Source organism: Cololabis saira, chromosome 5 (assembly GCF_033807715.1).
Source record: "Cololabis saira isolate AMF1-May2022 chromosome 5, fColSai1.1, whole genome shotgun sequence".
NCBI classification, from domain to species: domain Eukaryota; kingdom Metazoa; phylum Chordata; class Actinopteri; order Beloniformes; family Belonidae; genus Cololabis; species Cololabis saira.
In genome coordinates, this window is record NC_084591.1 from 7,877,152 (window position 1) to 7,883,151 (window position 6,000).

Below are 6,000 nucleotides of genomic sequence, written 5' to 3' on the forward strand. Positions count from 1 at the left end.
AGAATCGCCAAGCCAATGTATGACCTCTTGCAGTCCAAAAGCCCTGTCACCCCTGTTTCTCAGCCCAGACAGAAAAAGGGTAAAGGCGCCCAGCTGTCATCTAGAACCCCAGTACAGTGGACTGAAGAGCACCAAAGGACCCTCAACCAACTCATTCACATCCTCTCCAATCCACCAGTGCTAGCGTACCCGGATTTTGAACTCCCTTATGAGTTGCACACAGACGCGTCGCAACAAGGTCTAGGTGCAGTGCTCTACCAGCGCCAGGGAGGAAAGCTCAGAGTCATTGCATACGGGTCCAGGACGCTGACGCCTGCAGAGCGGAATTACAACCTTCATTCAGGGAAACTTGAATTCCTGGCTTTAAAGTGGTCCGTATGCGAAAAGTTCAGAGACTACCTCTTCTATGCACCCCACTTCGTGGTGTACACAGATAACAACCCATTGACCTACGTGTTAAGCACTGCTAAGCTCAACGCTGTTGGCCACCGATGGGTCGGCGAGCTGGCGGACTTCCGGTTTGAAGTCAAGTACCGCCCGGGGAAGGTTAATGTAGACGCAGATACTTTGTCTAGGCTGCCACTAGACATGGACAACTACGTCGACTCATGCACAGAGGAGCTGTCCAGAGACACCATTCTGGCAATATGGGAAGGCAGTCAAGCTGCTAAGCAGAATGATGTTGCATATGTCGCTGTCCTGAACCTGTCGCAAGATAGCTCAGTCCCACAGCCATCAGGGCTGCTCCCAACCATCCCCCTTGATGAGCTTGTTAAATCGCAACGAGATGACCCTGCCATCAGTCAAGTCATCAAGCTGAAAGAGACTACCAACACACTGACAAGTGACATGAGGAAAGGAGTCAGTGGTCTTGCAAGAAAGCTGCTACACCAATGGGAGAAACTTCATCTGGAAGATGATTTGCTGTATCGGAAAACAAGCCAGAGGAGACAGCTCGTCTTGCCTGACCAGTACCGACCTCTGGTGTTACGACATCTCCACGATGACATGGGCCACATGGGAACAGAAAGGGTCTTGGGCCTAGCCAGGGACCGGTTCTATTGGCCATACATGAAGCAAGATGTTGAAGCTTATGTCACCAGGAAGTGTCCCTGCATAAAGCAGAAGAAGCCGGTTTCCCACATCAGAGCGCCAATGCGATGTATTACCTCCACCACTCCCCTAGAGTTAGTTTCCATCGACTACCTTCACTTGGAGCCAAGCAATGGAGGCTTTGAATACATTCTGGTCGTTGTGGACCATTTTACACGGTACGCTCAAGCCTACGCCACCCGGAATAAATCTGGAAAGACTGCTGCAGAGAAACTCTTTTAGGATTTTATACCACGATTCTCTTACCCGTTTAAACTGCACCATGACCTTGGTCGCGAATTTGAGAATGAACTCTTCAAGACCCTGCAACAACTCAGTGGAGTTGGTAATTCCAGGACCACACCCTACCATCCTCAGGGTAATCCAGTGGAAAGATTCAACAGGACCATACTCCAAATGCTCAGAACCCTTGGAGAAAAGGAGAAGGAGAGATGGAGAGACCACTTGCCGCAGGTCGTACATGCCTATAATTGCACCAGGCATGAGGCAACAGGGTTTTCACCTTTCTACCTGATGTTTGGACGTCATCCACGCCTGCCTGTGGACATGATATTTGGCCTGGCGACTGAAGAGGAAGCCACCTCTCCAAGAGGCTATGCTGAGAAGTGGGCTCAAAGGATGAAAGAAGCTTACCGACTGGCCTCTGAGAATAGTCAACAGTCAAGCGCTCGGGGAAAGAAATACTATGACCGCCACATGAAGGGCGTTGTCCTTGAACCAGGTGACCGTGTCCTTGTGCGGAATCTGAGTGAGAGAGGAGGACCCGGTAAATTGAGGTCGTACTGGGAGAACCAAGTTCATATTGTGAAAGAGAGAATTGCTGATGGACCTGTTTACAGGGTTACGCCAGAAACAGGTGGAAACAGGATCAGAACACTGCATCGTAACCTACTCCACGTGGTCAATGACTTACCTGTAGACTTACCCCCGCAGCCACAACCTGGAAAGAAGAAAAACTTACCTAGACACCTACCTGAACCCCAGACCAGGCCAAGAACAAGGAGCAGACAGTCTGATCCAAGAAGACAGAATGAAGGAAGACTGAGCAGTGAGTCCTCAGATTCAGATGATGAGGGGCCAACATACTGGCTAAGGGTGCCAATGAGGAGAGAACTTGAGAATTCTCAAGCGCAGCCCAGTAGTGAACCTCAGAGACACACTGAACAAACCAGACCACTGATACCTGAAAGAGAAACCAGAGGATATCCTATCCGGGAAAGGAGGGCGGAAATGCCTGTGGGAGAGAACAGAGAAGAGGAGCAATTACCGGGTGATGCAATACCAGATATTGAACAGGAAGATGCACACCGGCAAAGGGAAGAGCCAGAAGAACCTCAGATAATCCCTGTGCAACTCACCTGTGAGCAACCCAGTAGTCCACAACCACGGAGGTCCACTCGTGACAGAAGGCCTACCCAGATGTTCACCTACGACTCATTGGGCCAGCCCTCTTACCAATCCCGACCCATGGTCAACACAGTGGGTGCTTATGAGACACCAACCATGCCATTCTGGAACATGGGGCCACATCCCATGACATATCACACCCCCTTCAACACACTGCCATATCCCTTACCATATCATATGCTTCCTTACCCCTCGACCATGCCATACAGTGTACCACGCTTTGTTTACTGATTAACAAACGCAAACCTCAAATACCTACATTTACACAAACCTACCTGTATACACTACTTACCTTGAACCTATGGAAGGAAACATACACACATACACAGACACAAACACTCACTCCCACTTACCTTTGATTTCTTTGTTTTTGTTTTGATACTGACCCTGCACTTACCTTTGGGTATTTTTGATATTTTGAATTTAATAGTTTAAGAGTTGAATGTCTGGAGCCACTTTTCTTTTGTCAGGGAGCGTGTGACGCACACAAAATGTATGGTCACATTTTTTGTTGTTTATTTTCGTTTTATTGTGAAAGATTATATTTTCTGTAAAAAGAGTACATTTCTGCTTGAAGCAACATGGACAATTATTACTTTCAAGCTCTTTCAAAAACACGGAACAGTGGGACAATCCTAGTGTGCCACCACTAGTGGGCAGTAAGACGATTCACAGCTCTCTCAGAGACCACCTGCTGGACGGACTGAGTACTTCCTCATTCTATTAAGGAAGGCTGACTGGAGAAACACGTGTGATCGTCTCTGTCTATTACTCCTGTTTTAACAGGTTTGTACATGACCAAAGTGTCTTAAACTGCCTACAGTTGTTGCTAAAGTTATTGTTTCCCTGTGGGATCGATTTTTGTGAAGCTAATGTGTTGATTTGAGTGACTTTGTGACCAGGTCCAGTCCATTTATTTTCTGTTTAGTTTGCTGCTGCCTAAAATGGTGGTTCCCCACCTCTGTCTGTGTAAGTGCAGACCTTGTTTTTTGGGTTCCAGAACATTCTTTGAATTAATTAATTAATTAATTGAAGAAGTGTTAAAAACGATTTTCGATGACAGTATTTTGAATGTAAAATGTGTTTCTTTATTTTAATGCACTTTAAGCAGTTCAGATAAAAACGTTTTTCCAGAGCCATAAATTGAACTTAGTCATGCACAAACATACCAGCCAAGTATGTTTGTATGTTACAGGCCTATGATAAGATATTTATGGCATTGTGCACTACTGTCTATATGACAGACACTTAAAGGGACACTCCCAGTATTTTTTCATGTTTTGGTGAACAGATGCAAATTGAATTTAACAGTTAACTAAGATGTGAATGTGACTGAAAGGTGGTTATGATGACAAAATGTGAATTGTGAGATGACGTAATGAAAAGAAAAGAAGAATTGTGACTATGTTATTTTTGATTTATTGAAAAAAAGAAAAGAACAAGCAAGAGATAAAAAGAATAATAATTCAGGCTGAAATAAATATGCCTCATTCTACTAAGGAAGGCTGACTGGAGAAACACGTGTGATCGTCTCTGTCTTTTACTCCTGTTTTAACAGGCCTTTCCGGTAGCAATACCTTATCTGTCTATGGGTCTTCGACCTGGACCTGTAACACTTGCATGCCTTTATTTTTATGATTGTTTGCGGTGGACTGCTTTTCTGTGCATGCTTCGCCTGTCGCTCCCGGCTTAACTCTCCGACGCCGCTGAAGTCCGGTTCGGTGTGCGCACAGACTTCATCCCCGGGCTGTAGTCGCCCTGTCTGGGCTGTGTGTGTGGGTGTTTGTGGTGTGCGCGCGTGTGTGTGGAGACGCCGGCAGAAGTGTGTAGCAGTTGGGTTGGAGGAGGTTTGGAGGAGGAGCGGAGCAATGATTGACAGGAAAGGGGGAAAAGGAAGCGTTTTTCACGGCGAAAAAAAACACTGTCATAAAAAGCCAGACATGGAGTACTAGAGTGAAGTTTTTCTTGTTACACTCTTTTAGACACATTTGAGGGATGTTGGCCAAGACTTTTAATAGTGTTAAAAGCATTTTAAAAATGATGTCACAATACCTTTAAATGGGTGAGTATGTCAGAGAAAGTACTTGATGGTACATCCTTCATTATCTATGCTATATTCTTTGCAGGGTCACAGGGGTCTGCTGGAGCCTATCCCAGCTCATTTTCAGGCGAAAGTCAGACCCCTTGACAGGTCAATTTTGATAATCTGAAACTTTCAACAATAACCCAAGTTTTAGTGGTAAACAGTTTGGCCAGTATGGGGATGGAACCCATGACCTTGGCGTTATTAGCACCACGCTCTGACCTTCTGAGCTAACCGGCCTTCGTGGTGAGTTTTTCTTTTTCATATGTACGTATGTATGTATGTGTATGTTTGATCCAGGCCTGGTTTACAACATCTTGAGTTACATGCACAGTCTCCCAAACCAAGTAGACCCTTTTTAGGTGAGGTCACACTTGGGAAGTAACTGTCTGCCAGACACACCACGTAAAGAAATACACATTTGGTCAAGAAGAATTGGAGGATTAACCCCACATTGTGGCACGAGTGAAGAACAGGAAAGAATTAAAGTGACTAAAAGGAGAAGAACCAGACACTACTGTACCTCCCTCTCAAGCAGTCCACATCTCTTAGAAGAACTTTAAGACAGGAATGTGTGAATTAACTTTGGTTAAGAAACCTTCAATGTGCCTTTCTTTTTTTTAAGCTACATGTCATTTTTCCATTTCACAACCATGGTTGAACTATGAATGAATGAGACATCTCTAATCTTTCTCACATCCAAAAACAGATGAGCTTAGAGGCTCTGCTGGGATTTGAACCCAGGATCTCCTGTTTACTAGACAGGTGCTTTGACCAACTAAGCCACAGGGCCTGATTTCACAGTAAGTTTGAAGTATCAAAGCTGTCCAAGACTACTTCCAGCACTGTCGTGTTCTAGGATGCAAGCACTTTGCTAAATTGAGTCCTGAATCCCAAATAACAGGTTGGGTTTTGTAAAATGGAGTGGTCAACTTTCCTCCTTTTCATGCTTGCAGTGGAAGATCCCTGCCTTCATTGGGAATGAGGCAACGTATGTCCTAAAGATTCTGCCACTTTGATCAGAATAGTTAGTGCAACTGAGGGCCAGTCTTACAATCTGGCTCCACCATAGCAGATAGGGGGTATAGCTCAGTGGTAGAGCATTTGACTGCAGATCAAGAGGTCCCCAGTTCAACTCTGGGTGCCCCCTGACCATGAGGGTTGCCTCATTGCATATTTCTTAAAACAACCTACAGTAAAAGTGCAGGTGGCATCTTAAATTCTTTAAGCTCAATCCTGCACTTATTGTTTATAAGTAACTTTATAGGCAACTCCAACTTTCATGTTGTGGTTTTTTAGGCTTTGGATGCTACTGGTTTTCAATACAAAGAAAAACTGTGTGTTGAATTGTGCTATACAAATAAACTTGCCTTGTCTTGCCTTAAAACTACTTGTGA

General features: G+C 45.0%; 3 non-coding genes across 3 annotated transcripts; 1 reads left to right on the forward strand and 2 right to left on the reverse strand.

Annotated features, from left to right (window-relative positions):
• Window positions 1-4,769: 4,769 nt before the first annotated feature.
• trnai-aau (transfer RNA isoleucine (anticodon AAU)) lies at window positions 4,770-4,843 on the reverse strand. Its single transcript has one exon. It is a non-coding gene; the product is annotated as a tRNA-Ile (tRNA).
• A 479-nt stretch (window positions 4,844-5,322) lies between these two features.
• Window positions 5,323-5,396, reverse strand: trnat-agu (transfer RNA threonine (anticodon AGU)). The gene has a single exon. It is a non-coding gene; the product is annotated as a tRNA-Thr (tRNA).
• A 285-nt stretch (window positions 5,397-5,681) lies between these two features.
• Window positions 5,682-5,753, forward strand: trnac-gca (transfer RNA cysteine (anticodon GCA)). The gene has a single exon. It is a non-coding gene; the product is annotated as a tRNA-Cys (tRNA).
• Window positions 5,754-6,000: the final 247 nt, after the last annotated feature.